General features: G+C 39.9%; 1 protein-coding gene across 1 annotated transcript in view; it reads right to left on the bottom strand.

The window, feature by feature from the left end:
• Positions 1–20,349, bottom strand: part of TAFA1 (TAFA chemokine like family member 1) — a 328,733-nt gene that overhangs the window by 244,399 nt on the left and 63,985 nt on the right. The window lies entirely within an intron of this gene.

Raw genomic sequence — 20,349 nt, 5'->3', positions numbered from 1 at the left:
TGCAGCAGCTGATGTCTGTATTATGAGGTTCTGCAGCAGCTGAGGTGTGTATTATGATGCTCTGCAGCAGCTGATGTCTGTATTATGAGGTTCTGCAGCAGCTGAGGTGTGTATTATGATGCTCTGCAGCAACTGAGGTGTGTATTATGATGTTCTGCAGCAGCTGAGGTGTGTGTTATGATGTTCTGCAGCAGCTGAGGTGTATGTTATAATGTTTTGCAGCAGCTGAGGTGTGTGTTACAATGTTCTGCAGCAGCTGATGTCTGCATTATGGTGTTTTGCAGCAGATGAGGTGTGTATTATGACGTTCTGCAGCAGCTGAGGAGTGTATTATGATGCTCTGCAGCAGCTGAGGTGTGTATTATGAGGTTCTGCAGCAGCTGAGGTGTTTATTATGATGTTCTGCAGCAGCTGAGGTGTGTGTTACGATGTTCTGCAGCAGCTGATGTCTGCATTATGAGGTTCTGCAGCAGCTGAGGTGTGTATTATGATGCTCTGCAGCAACTGAGGTGTGTATTATGATGTTCTGCAGCAGCTGAGGTGTGTGTTATGATGTTCTGCAGCAGCTGAGATGTATATTATGGTGTTCTGCAGCAGCTGAGGTGTGTATTATGATGTTCTTCAGCAGCCGAGGTGTGTATTATGATGTTCTGCAGCAGCTGAGGTGTGTATTATGATGCTCTGCAGCAGCTGTGGTTTGTATTATGATGTTCTGCAGCAGCTGAGATGTGTACTATGATGTTCTGCAGCAACTGTGGTTTGTATTATAATGTTCTGCAGCAGCTGAGGTGTGTGTTATGATGTTCTGCAGCAGCTGAGATGTATATTATGGTGTTCTGCAGCAGCTGAGGTGTGTTATGATGTTCTGCAGCAGTTGAGGTGTGTATTCTGATGCTCTGCAGCAGCTGAGGTGTGTATTATGATGCTCTGCAGCAGCTGAGGTGTGTGTATTATGATGCTCTGCAGCAGCTGAGGTGTGTGTATTATGATGCTCTGCAGCAGCTGAGGTGTGTATTATGATGTTCTGCAGCAGCTAAGTTGTGTATTATGATGCTCTGCAGCAGCTGAGGTGTGTTATGATGTTCTGCAGCAGCTAAGTTGTGTATTATGATGCTCTGCAGCAGCTGAGGTATTAGGCAAAGTACTGTAATGTACTATATGATACACAAAGCAGCAACTGAAAAACGAAGCACCATATATCAATCAATCAATGAATGGTGGGAACTGATAAAGAACCTTCATGCAAAAGAGATCTGTGACAAACTGCTTCAGCAGCAGGAGGAGCCAGGTGTCACGTATTCTGCACGGCTTGTCACCTTATTATTGTCAGAATGTGATGTTTATATAAATATTATAAATAATAAGTTAAATTTGTAACTACAATATTTTAATCATAACAAAAATGTATCAATGTTTTCCTCTGGAATCCTTCATTATACTCGCTAATTAGGATCCATTTTTTATGTTTCTAGAGCAGAGCCCGTCTCTCTTCTGCTGAAACATGACTTCCATCACTTTGGTGTTTGCTGCATTCTGATTAATAAGTGGCCAGCAGCATTTAGCTGAATTTTTTAATATCTGTGTTCTTAGAGGGTATCATTTTATCAGCGTACTCTACCAGGAATATCATTTATTTCAATACTTCCATGCGAGATGTGAGTAGCACAAAAATGAATACTGCATATTTAATGTCATAATTCATTATACTGCTATCATCTTCCCATGGGCCATAACTGAAGGAAGATGCAGGAGAGATCAGGAGAAGACAATATACTGTAGTCTATCATCCTAAAATAAGCCAAAGCTTCATAATTGTGACTTAAATGATACAATTCAGAAAACAAACTATAGAAAGCTGGAGTTTAATAGTCGTAATAGCAGAAAATAAACCATGCAGTTCAGGGTGACAGTTTCCAGAAATTTTCCAGTTTTTTAAAATCAGAGGCTGTTATTTAAGGTGCAATTCCAGTCCCTAGTTTTAATGAAAAATCTCCTACCATTATATTTTGGTGGCATTTTTAGCTTGGAAAAATACTGTGAAAGAAATTGAATTTTACCAGCATTTTTTGGGGTGATATTTTTGTTCATACAACTTTATTTTTATTTATTTATTTTTTACATTTTTGCAGACTTTTTTTTTCTCAAAAGATAAGAGTATAAACAAATGCCAGAAAATGTCACGCCCACACTATGCTGAGATTTATAAAATAAAATAAAAAAACATCAATGTGTCTACAAAAAACAATGTTTGCAGGGTGTTTTATAATTTTCTATTGGCCAACATGTAAAATCTGCCCCTGCAGTTTTGCTAAAAAAAAAGACAAAAAAGTCACAAGACGTGCGGCGCACACAATATGATCGCCTTAATTTGCAACTTTGTAACCTTATTGCAACTATTCGTAAGTAAGAAATGGGTTGGGGCTTAGGGAGATGGGCGGGGCTTCCTGTAAGTTACTGCTGAAGTCTGCACCAGCCCGTAGCCGACGTAGGTTTCCGTTTCTGGCACGCGGACAGAGCATCTGCCGCTTAATAAATTTGTTGCATTTCACTCAGGTGCACAGGGGATCAAGACGGGTGTGTGAGAATGCCATCGTAGTGTGGGAAACAGACTATAAACCTGTTGGGTAGGTTAAAAAGAAGTAAGGGGCAGTGGGAGTACCACGCGACTGTAAGATCAGATGACCCAGCATTTGTAGTCTGTAACCATGGAGACTCAGGCCCACAAAACACGGATACCGGCCATGTGTGTTCCGCATTCTGCATAACGGAACGGCCAGTCCTAAGATAGAAATGCTTATTCATGTTCGCAAATGTTCTATCTTTTTTGCGGTACCGCAGAACGGAAGTACCGTGTGCTTTCCGCCTCTTTTCCGGGCCCCATTGATATGAATGGGTCCACATTAGAGATGATCGAATCGAACGAAGTGGAATTCGACCCGAATTTCAGGATAAATTTGATTTGCCGCAAAGCCAAATTTCCTCATGCTTCGTGGTAGCGAAACGATTTAACCTGAAATAGTGTAAAAAAAAATTTAATAAATCATACTTACCTCCTGTCGCCGCCATCTTGATTGAAGATCTCAGCCAAAATTATAAGTCACCACGTCGGCCGGCATGACGACGTCATCTCGGGCCGGGCAAGGTTTTGTGCAAGATAAGATGGTGGCGGACGGCCTCTCACGAGCAAATGGAGGCAGTAAGTATGTTCATTTTACACTGTATTATTACCGTCAGATGCCGCGATCACGTATGAACGTGGCATCTAAGAGGTACAATGATGCAGGCAGCGCTATCACAGCTCCCTGTCATTGCACCCGCTACTTCCAATAAAAAAACGTAAAAACTTCAATAAAAATTATTGTTCAAAAAAAAAAAAAAAAAACGCTTTGTGACTAAGTCATTTGTCGTGAAGCAAATACTTTTGTAAAATTCGGCAAAGCAGCTGAATCGAATTTTCCAAAACCTCGATCATCTCTAGTCTGCATTTGTTCAGTAAAATTGCGGAACGGATACGGACACAAACATATGGTCATCTGAATGAGTCCTAAGACCGTGCAAGCAGATACAAGCCAATATATTCTATGGCTATACATGAATTTTGAAGAACTTTTTTTTTTTTTTTAAACTTAATGGGACAATCAAAATATGAACTATTGAATCTCACTGACTACTCGTAATATGGCATTGTAGTTTTTGACAGAACATTAAAGCCGCCTACGCAAATACAGCCTTTAAAAACAGCAAAAACAATCCTGAGTCAATTTAACTCAGTTAAGGTCAAAAATATTTCAAGACATTTAGTTAACTGATTTATATTTGCAGAGACATTTGCTGGTGATTTTTACTGCTGGGGGCTGCCATGTTAGAAAAATGACACTCAGTCTACGTTCTCGAGAAGGAGCTTCTCAGACACATTACCACTACCTTTTTCTGACAGGTCATTACAAATAATAGCTTTGGCATCAGCTGGCACCATTAGAAAGTACCTTTCAGCTCTGCACAAGACCAAGAGAAATGTGTGTGTGCCAGCAGGGAAAGCTGACAGCTTTTTGACCGGGAAGAAAAAGGATAAATCAGGCTGGCCCAGATATCAGGAGTTCGAAAGATTTCTGACTACTTCTGTATTTACTCACTGCAAAATGTTGTAGGTCTTATATCACCTTCTGCAACTTCTATTCAGCTTAGAACATTTTGGAAATGTTTGTTTTATGGTTCGTTAATGTTTCCTGTGCAGGAAAAGTGTCAACCATATTTTGGTAGGACAAACTAATATACAGTATGGAGAGTCGTGGAGACAATCGTCTATTGGTTGGTGAACCACAGCAGAACCATCAAGAAATGGTTTCCCTATACTAACTCTTGTATTGGGCTCCAAACTGGGTTGTCTTCTTCTGGGTCTCTGCTGCCATTATGATGTCGGAGCTTGTGCCAATTGGAGGATCCTCTAGTTCCCTGGTGGGCCAGTTCAACTACATAGTGCACTGACCTAATTATAATGAACTAGAAATGAGCTAATCAATTTGCTAGAATCAAAATGCGGCCCATTTAAAAAAAAAACAAATTGAATTCGTCATTATCAGAATTTCTTAGGGGGAATTTTGATTCTGGAAAGAGAGAATGAGGGAGAGAGAGGTAAATGTCCAGCCATTCAAAATACCTTTGGTTTCAGTACAATCAATTTGTACCTGAATTCAATTTCGATCTACAATTTAATAATTTAATAATTTTTGCAAATTCGCTCATCTCTACGATGAACCATATCTCCTTTTAGGTTCATATGTATAAAAAATGTCAAAGCATTGCCTATATGGCATCATGGAATCAACCATGACCAACCAATAATAATTTTTAGATGGTGTACACTGAGTCTAAAACTGTGCCAAGATCTATAAAAAAGGCTGATGCAGAATGATAAATCTACGCCACACCGTTTCCCTAGCCGGATAAAGTGAAAAAAAGTGTCTAAAACACTTACTAAAGATGCAAGACATGCATGCCCGTTATTTGGCACAACTTGGCTCTTTTGATGAGTAAATCTTCCTTATTAAGGACTGAGTATTTTGGTTGCTCCAAATTTAAAATACAAACTACTAAGAACACACCACTAATGAACTATAATCTACATCAGACCTATAAAATCAGTTCTACCACTTCCTAACCTTATGCACGGGATCAAGATCCCCTATGCAAATTCTCACTTGCTTTTTAGAAGAGAACAGTCTAGTAGATCTGACTATTGACTATCTTGATCATCCCTGACTTCAGGCACTATCTTGGCATCACCATCAGGTACGTAGATCATATCCATCAGAAAGTATAGCTTTTATACATCATTCCAAACTGTAAGCAGGAGGGGTTTTAGAAAGTCACAGAAGGTAGTGATGTGCGAAGTATAAAAAAATTTGAATTGTGCTGCTTCGACGAATTTTAGAAAAAAATTTGCTTCGTGACAAATTACTTCATCACGAAGCACATTTCTTTGTAAGTAGTGGGTGCAAAGACAAGGATCGGCGATTGTGCCGCTCCCTTTATTGTACCCTTCAGATGCCGCGTTCATAGCTGATCGTGGAATCTGTCAGTAATAGCAGAGTGTAAAATAAATAAATAAAATCACACTTATCTCATCCATCTGATTGCGACGAGGCGGAGGCCGCCATCTTGATTGAAGATCTAGCGCGAAACCTCGCGCAGCCCGTGATGACGTCATCGCGTCAGCCGGTGTGGTGACGTCATATGTCACCTTACACGTGATTTTGTGCGAAATCTTCAATCAAGATGGCGCCAGCCGGTTCTTTGTGCTCAAAAGGATGAGATATGATTTTTTTATTTTATTTTTTTACTGTTGTTCAGGGAAAATTTGATTCACTACCACAAAGAACAAGGAAATTCGGCTTCGCGGTAAATGGAATTTTCCCTGAAATTCGCATCGAATTACACTTTGTGGAGTTCGATTCCCTTAACCCTAGTATAAGGCCCAGGAGAGGCTTTAGGCTGTGCTGTATACAGCAGCATGAATGTCACAAGCAGTATGCAAACTCCAGCCCACTGCAGGTAAGGCAGAAATAATTGATTGGCAATAACCGTACATTATCCACAAAAAAAAAGCCTAGGGAGGATTTGGTGACAACCGCTTAAAGAGATTTGTGGTTGTCAGCCAAAGGCATTCCTGCATAAACTAGACACGCTAAGGCGTCATTCACACTTGCGTTATCCGGATCCAGCATGTACTCCACTTACCGGAGGTACACGCCGGATCCGGAAAAAACGCAAGTGTACTGAAAGCATTTGAAGACGGATCCGTCTTCAAAATGCTTTCAGTGTTACTATGGCAGCCAGGACGCTATTAAAGTCCTGGTTGCCATAGTAGGAGCGGGGAGCAGTATACTTACAGTCCGCGCGGCTCCCGGGGCGCTCCAGAATGACGTCAGAGCGCCCCATGCGCATGGATGATGTGCTATGCGATCACGTCATCCATGCGCCTGGGGCGCCCTGACGTCACTCTGGAGCGCCCCGGTAGCCGCACGGACGGTAAGTATGCTGCTCCCCGCTCCCCACTACACTTTACCATGGCTGCCAGGACTTTAGCGTCCCGGCAGCCATGGTAACCATTGAGAAAAAGCTAAACTTCGTATCCGGCAATGCGCCGAAACGACGTTTAGCTTAAGGCCGGATCCGGAACAATGCCTTTCAATGGGCATTCATTCCGGATCCGGCCTTGCGGCAAGTGTTCAGGATTTTTGGCCGGAGCAAAAAGCGCAGCATGCTGCGGTATTTTCTCCGGCCAAAAAACATTCCGTTCCGGAACTGAAGACATCCTGATGCATCCTGAACGGATTTCACTCCATTCAGAATGCATAAGGATAATCCTGATCAGGATTCTTCCGGCATAGAGCCCCGACGACGGAACTCTATGCCGGAAAAGAACAACGCAAGTGTGAAAGAGCCAGACAGATATTTGATTATTCAGAAACCTACAAGAGAAAGCTGCGACATCCGATATCATGACCACAGGTGAGAATGCACATGGGAAAGTATAGATTTCACGGGATGTTCCCTTTAATCTACGAGCACTAAGGTAACACTCTGTTAGGCAAGGATTAATGGGGCAATGACACCAAGGCTCAGCGCACAAACAGTAAAGAATAGGAATAGCGCCCTTTTTACATGATGTATCACTGCAGAGAGCATGCAGATTTCTTTGCATAAAACCTAATGCACTTTCTTCCCTCTAGTAACTTTCCTGCATCGATTCCTCCTGAAGCAGGAGATATTATATTGTATTTAGCTTACGGAAAGGTTACAAGGGCCAATAAAAATAAAGTGCAAGATGTTATATAATATGTTGAATATGGGAAATTGCCTGATTGTTCCAGTAAAAGGACAATGCTTTGATTCCTGCTCCTGACCTTGGAGACCTACGGCCTTGGAGAAGGACGTTCATTTTCTTCTGACCACATATGGAGTTAGGCCATGTTGGGAAGGTTAAGAATACAGATGAAGGAGTCAATCTAAAATTTGAACCCAAATTTTTCAAAAAGTTTTGATTCTACTGAATTTGAATTTTGTATGATTCGAGTCGGGAGTTGGGAGGAGAAAGAGAGAGAAAGAGAGTTCTCCTGGCTACATTTCCCACTGTCACTTTTAATTTTCTCATTAAACCCAACCTGAAATGAGTATTTTTAGTACTACAACTTTCAATTTTCACAATCCTGAAGTTTTTTTCATATTCTATGCAAAGCCTGCCCCATAAGGGTTATCAGCCTTTTGGCATATTTAGTCCATTCATTTATACCTTAGTTTCCAACAGTCCAGAATTTACTGGAACTATCTTGAATTTTCAGAGTCAATCCCAGAAAATTCAGCTTGTTCTGTCGTTAAAATGAAGTGAGTGTTCCTGGACAGGATGAGTGAGTCCAGAGGCTTAAATTGCCCCCAATTTACCAATACAGATGTTGGTATACACTGTATGTTATACTGGTGGTAAGATATCAATTGACTCTAGCTATAGAGATTACACCTAGTTCCCATTACTTAGGCTAAGCTGAGCGTGCATGGCAAACACATTAACATGTTTACATGGTGGTGTTAGCATGCGGAAAATTCAGGAGCGGAACAATTTCACAGGCTTTTCTCATGGTTTTTATTCATTTTGTTTGAAGCAGTTTTGGCACTGTGTTTTTTTTTTTCCCGGCCAGACGTTCAGGTGGTTTTCTTGCCTTTAAAGGGCATCTGTCAGCAGTTTTGCAGCTATGAAACTGGCTGACCTGTTGCATGTGCAATTGGAAGCTGAAGGCATTTGTGTTGGTCCAATGTTGATATATGCCCATATTGCTGAGAAAAATTTAGTTTTAATTTATGCAGATGAGCCTCTAGGAGCTCAGGGGTGTTCCCCTTTACTCCTAGAGGCTCTGCTCTCTCTGCAAATGCCACTCCCTCTGCACTTTGATTGACAGGGATCACGTTTACACTGCTTGGCCATGTCAGTCAAAGTGCAGAAGACGAGGCAGTTGCAGTGAAAGCAGAGCCTCTAGGTGTAATGGTAACGCCCCTGTTGCTCTTAGAGGCTCATTTTCATATAATAAAACATACATTTTTCTCAGCAATGCGGGCACATATGAATATGGGACCAACACAGATGCCTTCAGCTGCCAAGTGCACATGTAACAGGTCAGCAGCCAGTGTCATAGGGACAAATCTGCTGACAGATGCCCTTTAAGCATTAAAACTAATGAGAGAACCGCGAATGGACTGTATACAGATTTTGGCACAGAAAATGTGTCAAAACTCACATGGAAAATCCACATGGAGTTGGGATATGGCCACATGTAGCTTTTCTAGTGGCTGTAGTGGCTGTTCAGTATTCCGGAAATTGTCCGCAGGATTTTCACAAACTGCTTCAACTGTTGACGCGGTGGTACATCCGCTGCGTTTATTCCACATGTGGCCATACCCTTAAACATGAAGAAAGGTATTTTATGATAGATGCGAAGGATCATTCCTCTTTGTGTGCCTGTCCACAGAAGATATATACTTTATTACAGCTGAAAGCCAGCAATCCTTGGATCCCTAATGGTTTCCCGAGTATGGGAATACAGCTAAAGACTATAAATCAATGCCATGACAATTATTAAGGGGAGAAATTTCACTTTAAGATGTATTAAAGTCACACTATTCTCTGGGCATATCATATGTACTTACAGCAAAGCCATCAATCAATTGCTTTCCCCTAGGAGATTCTCACAGGAGAACACAGCTCTAAAATCAATTCTATACAGACTGAGTATTCTGCGCCTTCCCTCCTGGCAATGCCCTTCTTCTTCTTCAACTTCTCTGCTTCCTTATAGTGATTATCAAGTGATGACTAAAATGCATTGTTCAGGGACGAACTCATCTGAAACATTTAAAAAAAATTATATACCCAATATTTTGTACAAGGTGATGCTTACAGACAGAAATATACAGTTTTATCTACTGCCAACATGGACCAGTCAAGGTGCAATAAGATATACGTTTTCTTTACATACTTGTGAATTAAAGACATGGCGCACAAGCCCAATACATGGCGAACTAGCTTTCTTAACTCTGTTCCACTGTTTACATTTACATTTTACAGAACACCTCCTATCTCCAGGGGAGGTTGGTCCAGTTCATACAAGAGAAATATTGGTCCCTGTATTAGGTAGGAGGACTACACATGATGGTTGCCAGTACTCAACCTCCTGCTGCCCAGGACTATGCATAATGAAATTCTCCCTAGTAGGGATGAGCGAATTGGCTTCGGATGAAACATCATAAGTCGGTTCACATACAACTTTGTTCCAATACTGTACGGAGCAGGAGCTCCGTACAGTATTAGAATGTATTGGCTCCGATGAGCCAACTTTATTGCTTTGCGAAGTCTTGCGAGACTTCGGGTAATAACTTCATAAATTAATTTGTACTGTAAAAAAAACATTTCCCGAAATTGGGTTCAGTTCCAAGTTATTACCCGAAGACTGGCGTGACTTCGCAAAGCAATAACTTCGGCTCATCGGAGCAAATACATTCTAATACTGTACAGAGCTCCTGCTCTGTACAGTATTGGAACGAAGTCTCATGCGAATCGACTTTTGATGTTTCATTCGAAGTCGATTCGCTCATCCCTACTCGCTAGTATAGAGACATGTATTTTGCTCTGCATGGGCTGCAGGAGTATTATTGGGGCACATAGATTACACATCCTTGATCTCACAGCTTTGACCATTGTGTAGACCAAACAAACCATCACTTTGATCTTGGAAATGACTCTCCAAGGGAAGGTAAAACTGTGAAGATAGGGTTTACATGGTAAATCCCTAGTTAAAAGCTTTAACCTCTGAGTAGACCAAACCAACCATCACAATTATCTTGGAAATGAGCCTCCATGGGAAAGTAAGACTCTGAAGATAGGGTTTACATGGCAAATCCCCACTCAAAAGCTTTAACCTCTGAGTAAACCAAACCAACCATCACACTGATTTTGGAAAAAAAAAACTCCATGGGAAGGTAAATCTGAAGAGTGTCTGCATGGAAAATCTCCAGTCAAAATTGAATTTTCATTATTTAATACACAACCTCGGATCCACAAGAACTAATGGAATTAGTCAGATTTTGGTCACAATAGATTAGTTGTCTCCACCTGAGATCTGGTAACTCCCAACCTATTCTTGATCACAATCTACTTTCAGAGATGCCAAGTAACACAAAGCCATCCTGGATCTAAAAGGTCAAGTCCTATGTTATACTCAGCTTCCAGGATAATAGTTTTGTCCTGATTTTCAATAAGGTTATGACATCACGAGCACCATTAAGGCAAAATTTGTATTTAAGGTCACCATCATCTAGGGAGATGTATGCCAAGCCACCAATGGCTCCAGTCTGGAGAACTCTGTATTCAGACTCAACTTAGCTCCAGATGCTGGTCCCCTTTCTACTCTTGACTTTACAATTATCAAGCGGTTTTAACTTTATCACTATAGGACCCTCAAGCCCAGTGTTCTTTGTCATCTGTCTTTGGTTGCTACCAGCCCTGACCATGTATGACCAGGTTTGGGGTAATTTGAAGGGCAGCTTTCTAGAGGTCAGACGGGATACTTCTTTATGTTAATTTCCTTGCATAACTCCAATCAGTGGGCAGCCGACAGTACAGCTCCAGGATATTGCTTCCGATGATCATTTCTATCACACCGAACAGTATGTTTTATTTAACAGGGCATGCCCTTGTGAATAGCGAAATGATCTAAGTTAATTATTTCACCATTGACTTTCCACTTGGAATAAGAAATATATTTAATTAAGTCATTTATATCAATCCGAAATGTATTTGTTATGGAAAATACCTACGATAACGAGGGTGAGATAAAGAAGCTGCAAATTAGCCGGAGCCGAGCGTGGTGTGAGACATTAGTAATGCCACATAATACCCAGTTGTACAAAACTTCCTGCTATTGATTACTTTGTCTCCGTGAGGAGAGTTGACTCCAAGAGGGATTGGTAGGATCCAGCTCGAGAAAAGAAGCAGTCAATTAAATTGATTATATCTTTCAAAATGTCAAATAAAACAATGGCTTTCATTTAACTGAAAATAACGAAGACACTATTATTATTAAGCTAATGCAGGAGGATCTGCCAGCTCCATTATCATAGTTAATATGCGGAATTCATTCAAAAGACATTCAATAATCCCATGGTATCTGCAAAGCTTTAAAGATTGGCGACAAGATTACATTCCCTTCAAGTTCGTACTGGGATAATATCCATATTAGGCTGCTACAAAGTTTTCACAAATGGAAGCTATTCATGCAGATTAGATTAATGTCAGGAAAAAAAAAACATTTTCAGTGGAAACAGCCAACCATCTAATGTTTTTGAGGGCTCCCTGACTCTCCTTTGAGGTGTGATATTGGGGAATTTTAACATGCCTGATCCTTTTCTTTTTATCAGGTGAGATAAGCCACTACCAGAGGTATCCGGCAACAGATTACTACCCTCAACCCAATCATGACAAATGCAGGCTTGGCCAAGCTAAACGTCCATGTATATGGGGGTGGCTTGGCAAGAATAGCTGTTGGCCAAACAAACTTTTGGGTGCCAGCCATCTAAAGTATATGGCCTTAAGGGGGTTTCTCATATGAACAAGCAGTGATGGCCAGTTCGCATTGTTTGCCTGCGAAAACATGCGGGCTGCCATCTTTTCTCACAAGTCCGGCAGGGCACAAGTAAGCCCTTACCTGTGCCTGTGCGCGAGCCGATCTGAAATCAAATGCGGTCACTGGGAGCAGGCAGTTCCAAGAACAGCCCGATGAAGGCCCCGGGTGGCTGTTCTCGGAACTGCCTACTCCCGGTGACCGCATTTGATTTCAACACCGGCTCACCCACAGGCACAGGTAAGGACTTACCTGCGCCTCGCCGGACTTATGAGAAAAGATGGCAGCCCGCATGTAACTGGCCATCACTGTGAACAAGTCCATAGGATATCCCTTAAATCTCCGATAGGTGTGGATCCTACCTTTGGTACCTGCTTCAGTCTTTAGAACAAGGCCCTGCAGGAAATGGAGCATTTTCAGCTCTCTCCAGTAACTGTTATGAGACTTTCAAAATTACTCAAGTAAGCTTAGGCCTCATGCACATGATCGTTTCCTTATTACAGTCAGCAAACCACAGATCAGCAGAATATGGAAACCTCCCATATGCAATCTGCATTTTTCTCAATCCCATCACTAGAAATGACTATTCTTTTCCACAAAACGGACAAGAATAGTATAAGTTCTATAATTTGAAGAACGAACATACAGATGTGGATGACATCCGTGTGCTGTTCTCTTTTTTTTATGCAAACATATAGAAATGAATGGGCACAAAATGCAGATCAGACATGGAGCCTCTGAACAACAGAAAAAGAATTATGGCATAAAAGTCCCATTCTTCTGGATTGTGATGGTTTTGGAGGGGAATTTCCGGGCCTAACCAAATGAGATATCAGTGTTACAGGACTAAAATGTTCATGGTACATTTGAACAAATGTCCTGGATCTTTTAGGTGTAAGTGACAAAGCTTGATCTTCACAACATCATGGAGATCCTGGGTTGTCACCTTTCAACTTTGCAACTGTCTGAACTGAATGCACTGCTTCCCAAACCCTGGGGTTTCCTTGAAACCACTCAGGAGTTCCTCACAAGTCAAGAGTAGGAATTAAGCAACTTTTAAATGGATTCACTCATTTACACATGCTTGCAAAATAGTTATTAAATCTGGACTAGATTATAGTGTTGGTCAAGAATTATAGAAGATTACACCAAGGAATGGAAGTGTCAATTTTTCTTTTGGAAGAACAAGGTTGCAATAAAGTTGTCTCTTACTGACCTTATTACACTGGATATCGTATTAGTGTTGTTTTCCTGGAGTGCTACCATGGACCTAGGAACATGCCCTCAACACCTGAACCAAGAACCTCAGAATAAAGGAAATTCAATTTCAGGAGTAAAAAAATTACTCCACATAGCAGAAATTTAGGCTTAAGGTCTGTCTGTACATGACTTGTCCTCCCTTACTTTATTAACGCAGGGTCGTATTGAGGCTTCTTGAACCCACCAGGGGAGTTTGAGAAAATACAGACTCCTCTGTCTTGGATGGTAAAATAATTTAGGGCTCATTGTGATCATTGCTATGGGACCCACTTTCTTCACTGTCCACTGTTTAAAACTAAACAAATGCAGTGTTAAACTGGGGTTCTTTGAGCTCACTAGAAGAAATGGCTCTGAGGTCCCTCCTTCCAACTATGAAGAACATTGACATCGTAAGCTATTTATCAATAATCTCATAAGAAATAGATCCTGATAGCGATTGGCCCCAAAGTCACGTCTAAATGGGGTTGTCTTTTGCTCTTCTTTTATCAGAGCCTTGGGCCCACCTGCAAATCCTTTGGTACTTTGGTTGGCCAGTCCGATCCTGTTCCAAGGGTACTGTAGGCAGCAATATACAAGACATGAATGCCAATCTGCTTCTTAAACTCTGCTCTGAGATTTGAATGAAGACAATAAATGCTCTGAGCAATATAATAAATTATAGCAATTCTCTAACCATTCAATAAACCAAGAAAATTATCTTGTCATTCGTCAAAGAACTTTCCCTTTACGCGAAATCTAAAAGGAACCAATTAAGATAGCAGAAATATTTTCATAATAAAATAATATGCAACCTGAATTACGATTAAAAGCTTTCATTTTCAAAAAGTGTCTTATTCTCTAGGGTCCCGGTGCCAGAATAAAATAATGGATTCCTTGTCATACAAGTAATCCATTGTGTGCTCAACCATCTGAACGCTGTTATGGCATTGTTGCCTTTCACAATAGTCTGTAATACACTGTAACACAGCGATTTCCAACCTGTGGCTCTCCAGATGCTGCAAAAGTAGTTTAACAACAGATGTTGCTGCACAGGCTGGAGACCACTGCAGTAATAGTTTAATTATTTTTGTACTTTCAACAAACTTTGCATAAATCAATAGTACAGATGAATATAAGAAACTTTCTCATGTAGCTTATCAAAATAAAATGCCTCTTTGTCCCCCCCCCCCTCCTAAGTTCATCTTGAGAGAAGAGACGGGCTGTCAGCTCCTTGAAGGATCAGATTACAGGCTGCCCATACATGTCTATGGGAATTTGAGAGGTGAGAAGGAGTGCGCTGGTATAGGGAGAAAGAGGTATTTTTATATTACAAAATTTCTTAAATTGACCTGTATTATTGATGTATCCAAGTTTGATAAATATTCGTCGAATATTCGAAAATTCACGATTTTGTTTACTTGAAAAATCGGCAAGGTAATGATTGTGTAATATGCAAATTTTCGTAATTCGAATTTTCGGATTCAAATTTTTATTGCAAATTTTTCAACTTACAACTATTAGACAAAGAAGATTATAGCACTATATTAGCTAAATTGCTCTATATTCGATTTTTTTCGAATATTTGCTATATTGCTATAATATTCGTAATATTCTAAAACAAGAATATATAGCAATATAGCCAATATTCGAAAAAAACGAATATAGAGCAATTTAGCTAATATAGTGCTATAATCTTCTTTGTCTAATAGTTGTAATTTTTTTCTCATCTGAAGTTCAGATTGGAAAAAAACTACATCTATAAAAAAAAAGATTATAGCACTATATTAGCTAAATTGCTCTATATTATTTTTTTTCGAATATTCGCTATATTGCTATAACTTTGTTTTTTCGAATAGTCGTAATATTCTAAAACAAGAATATATAGCAATATAGCGAATATTCAAAAAAACAAATATAGAGCAAAATTCGCAAACACTACTACTCCTAAAGTCAAGTATATTGCAGCCTTCTTATTGGCCCACAAGCTAGAAGCAGGGAGGGATCATGTGTACTGATAAAAAAAATAAAAAATCGAATAAAAATTATAATTTTTTTTCGAATATTCTATATTCTAAATATTCGCGAATTTTCGAAGTACCTATATTCGCAATACAAAATTCGAAATTCGAATATTCATGATCAACACTATATATTACCCATATATATATACTAGTAACATAGTTTATAAGGATGAAAAAATACAGTTGTCCATCCAGTTCGGCCTGTAATCCTGCAAGTTTATGCAGAAGAAGGGAGAAAAAAAAAAACGTGAGGTAGAAATTTTCCCACTTTAGGGGGAAAAAATTCCTTCTCGACTCAATCAGGCAATCATAATTACTCCCTGGATCAACGACCCCTCTCTAGTAACTATAGCCTGTAATATTATTACACTCCAAAAATACATCCAGGACCCTCTTCAACTCTTTTAGTAAACTCACCATCACCACCTCCTCAGGCAGAGAGTTCCATAGTCTCACTGCTCTTACCGTAAAGAATCCTCTACTATGTTTGTGTAGAAACCTTTTTTCCTCCAGACGCAGAGGATGTGCCCTTGTCACAGTCCCCTTGTCCAGTTAGTCAACCTAGGGAAAGTTGAAAAAAAGCTAGGGCTACTTTTGGTCATGCAAAGGTCAAACAACTGTGTTGCAACCTTTATATGCTTGCAGGTGGTGCAAGAACACTGACTAAATTCAAGGCATAAAAATGTTATAATGTTACTACATAAGAGCCACATTTGATAAATGTCTAATAAGGAAGCTGAGCCATCATAGAAGGACCAATTGTGAGGAGGTTGATTAAAAACTGCCCAACTGGTCCAAATTATGCTAAGGACAGGTGGTAAGTACACTGAAACCTCTATAAAATACTGACTCTTTGAGAACACCACATTTTATATCTAGTCCAGACCTGATTTTCTTGGACAGGTTTTGAGCCTCACCCATATGCTATCCATAACGGGCAACTTCCTCAAGAGGACCACTTGTCTAGAGGCAAGAAAATTTTTCTATGCAATTTTGGGTGGTCAACTGAAACAGGTTTCACTATAACTGAATGCAAATATTTGCTGTAAAGATTAAACCTTTCCTTAAATGAATGAGGCTGACCATATACATGAGATACTTTTACGCTTGTTCGGCGGACAGCTATCTCTCCGAAGTCTCAAACACATTCATGCTCAACAGGGCCAAGCACTCATATGTTGTGAATGGGAGAAGGAAACGGATATTGATATAGCCATCTAGTGTGCCTTATCTCCCTGAGTAGAAAAGGATTGGGCATATTGGAATCCAACACACCCAACTGTTCTCTTCCTCTGAGATCTGCCACCGAGGGAGAGTCGGGAGGCCCCCATATGCAGTGTCCCCACTGCAAATGGTTAAAGTACTAATGTCACTGTATTTTATATATTACTTTTCCCAGAAGTTGGGTATAGAGTAAGAGGTTCCTTAGTGGCTGGGCAGGGCTAGCACCAGCCCATCCTATCTAGGAGGAAGTGGGTTAGTCAAGTGTGAGCTGCAGACGAGTAAATGTTTAGAAGTAGTGCTGTACAAGGGAACTTCCTTTTTCCTGTGGATTGCAAAAGTGACAATTTATGTGCCAGTCCTTGAAGGGAAGAGATCTTACGGAATGTATAGTGGCTACAAAGGAGGATTGCAGAACATTTGTCAGAGATAAGTAATGCACCTATATTGAGGCTACAGACATCTCTGACTGTGGTAGAACCAATAAGCTTCATGCTTCCCATTATATCAAAAGGACAGAAAGGATCCAGCATTCAGAGAATATATTCCACTGAGGATACTGAGGTATCTAAATATAATCTAGAGACAATTTATTTGTATCGCCAACTCTAAAGACCGAATTTGATGTGTACAGTGCCTATGTAACTCCTCCGTTAACTGCTGCAGTAAAGCACACTCAACCTGTTGCAGCAAATCCGCCCTCGCACCTAGAGAACCCTTGCCTTGCACCTCTAAACCTAACTCCATTAAGGGCACCCCAACCTACACCAGGCAGGAGACCTCAAGAGACAAGGAGTGCCCTGAAGGGAGTAAAAAGGGCACCTTTCCTCATCACTGCACATACATATTTAATTGTCAGCAATTGCACCAACTGTTTCTGTGCAAACACAGTTAGAGATGATCATTCTAAACTAGAGTGAAAAATGGTCTTCTATAGGGACAATTCTCTAAAAAATGACCAATTTACATAGGGCATAATAGAACCCCTAAAAAAAAAAAAGTCTAAATCATGGGTGGTCTCAAAGAGTTGATGTTTGGAGACTTTTCACTTGTTTAGTTTTTCCCTTTGGCATTCCTGAGCAAGATATACTTAAGATTTTTACAATATGAAGCCTTCAGGGATATTTTTTATAGAAAATCTATATTCTGTTGGACCCATGCTCCAAAAAAATAGATACTAAGGATATACTTGGCCATCAATTCAGAATGTTTGAGGTTTTGGCCATAAATCCATTGACCCTGGGTTTGACCTATAAACACTTAATGGATGGTGAAATATGATACTCACAAAAGACCAAAGCTATTTCTTAGAATCCTTCCATGAAATAAAATTTAGTCAAGGCTTTGGCCATAAAACAAGTGATCTGAGTTGTAAGATTCTTAATAGCGATGGTTGAAGCTGCACTGTTGGACTAATTGAAGATAGATAAAAATGATTCTATTATAATTGGGTAATAACGATAGAAATAAAAATTGTTTTAGACAGTGAGAAAATCCTGCTGCATTCCTGTCTGGAGACGATAACCCGACTGGCAGTAACTGCATTTCAAGATCAAAATTGTTTGCAAAAATTGTGCTGCTCTGTCTGAGTCACAAGAAGAAAAATAATCATATTTAGACGAGCTGCTAAAGATCATTGTTAAGAACTGTTGGCAAGTGTGAATTGCGGGATTCAGAAATGTGTCCATTTTGTAATATTTGTAACGCCATGGTGTTGGCGCGAGTTATTCATTGTATTATACCTCAGGAGAAAGCTTTCAAGTGGAACATGTCATTAAGAATATAAAAAAGAATAAACTAATAAATAATAACATTTTAGAGAAGAATATTAGAACTCCTTCACGTGGATCTTTTGAAAGAAGGCAGATTATTTTAGAGTGTGTGTATACTTTTGCAGCTAATTTGTATTGCTCCAAAGTATCTAAAAATAAAATTGACAAAAAAACACCAATGGTTTTAAGTATGCAGCTCCTTTCATGAGCTATGTGTCTCCATGGTGACAGACTAAGAACAAAGTGGTCTTTTAAATGACAAAGAGTGAATACTCATCTTCCGGATCCTCTGATGTTGCTGTTTGGCCATTGCTCCAGTCAATGCTCCTCTCCACTTCCTCTTCTCACGCTCGACATGCCGGAAAGGTGAGTCACTGTTGCTCCCAGTGAATGGCTGAAAGGTCAGGCCAAGCCATTTTCTGGCTTGACAAGAGGAAGTGGAGAAGAGCTGGGACTAGAACAGCAGTTGAACAAAAGTGGTGAGAGATCAGCAAGACGAGTTCTCAATGCTTACGGTAACCTTTTGCCCTCTACAATCCCATTTTTTAAAACATTCCTGCACAAAAATACCCCTTTAAGTATTATAATAAGATCATCATGGAATATCTGTTATAATTATACTACTTTACAGTAAGTAGTTGATCTTTTCATGTTACATTCTCACCTTACTTTACTAAAGCTTTGGACAGGGCCTTCCTTGCCCTGCTTACTAGCTAAACCCATTAGCCACACCCATTTTAGATAATCCTATATTTCCAAAATAGGAGCTGCCCATGATAATGTGTCCTACTCAGGGGCGTAGCTATAAGGAGCAGACAATCTTGGACTCAGGCGGCTTCAAAGGCAACTCTGACACATAAAAAGACTCCAGTATTATAAATGATACATAGTAGGTTCTGGACATATTGCAAATTTAGCATTGCGGCCAAGGAGCTTAAAGCTACGCATTTTGGCTCTACTACTGTTTTCCAAGCTTTTACCAACAATATCTATTAATGTTATAATATTTTTGCTCCTGAGAAACTAAACAAGCAGATGTGTCCACAGTAACGTCCCTTGGATTTTACCAATCAATGACTCATGCCATAAAATTTTAGACAACTCACAATTTATTTAATACCTTTGAAATTTTTAAGCAAACTTAAGGGACTTGACTAATCTCCCAGGACAATTTGTCTATTAGTTTGACAGTAGGAAGAGTCAGCTTGCTCTAGTTTATGAGACATCAAACATTCTTCTTGCCGAATATATTTAGATCTGGGTCAGGGAAATGTAAATTAGGATATGATACAGAATACAGTTCTGTACATATAAATGCAACTATGAGATGCATATACCCCAGTGTTACCACTATAGATACTGTACACCTTATTCCCCAATATAAGGCACTCCTGTATATGGTTCTTGCTTTAACTTCATTTTTTTATTCCACAAAATACGGTATAATTCTAATGTGATGAAGAAGCGACACCTTATTTTTCTTCGTTCCTTTATCGCCATAGTGGCAAATCAGTTGAATCTTGGAGACCACACACTCCCTTGGTCGAAAATCCTCAATCTAAGAGACAAAACCTATGTTTTTTTGCTTTGTACATGCTCCCTTGGTGGAAAACATTAATAAGCCAGTGGGAACTAGGAGGCCATGTCTACTTTTTACTTTCTACTCACCCAACTGATGGAAAACCTTAGTAAATCAGTTGAAACTGAGAAACCACACCTACTTTTTACTTTCTACATATTCCCCTGGTGGAAAACTTTAGTAAATCAGTTGAAACTAGAAGCCCACACCTACTTTTTACTTTCTACACACTGCATTTTTGAAAACAATTACGGTAGTAAATCGGTTAAAACTAGGAGGCCACACCAACTTATTAATTTCCACACATTCCATTGGTGGAACACCTTTGTAAATAACCTACCCTTTACTTTGTA

This window comes from Bufo gargarizans, chromosome 7, assembly GCF_014858855.1.
Source record: "Bufo gargarizans isolate SCDJY-AF-19 chromosome 7, ASM1485885v1, whole genome shotgun sequence".
In the NCBI taxonomy this organism is placed as follows: domain Eukaryota; kingdom Metazoa; phylum Chordata; class Amphibia; order Anura; family Bufonidae; genus Bufo; species Bufo gargarizans.
Note: the sequence above shows the minus strand (reverse complement) of the source record. Positions and strands in the feature narration are given on the sequence as shown.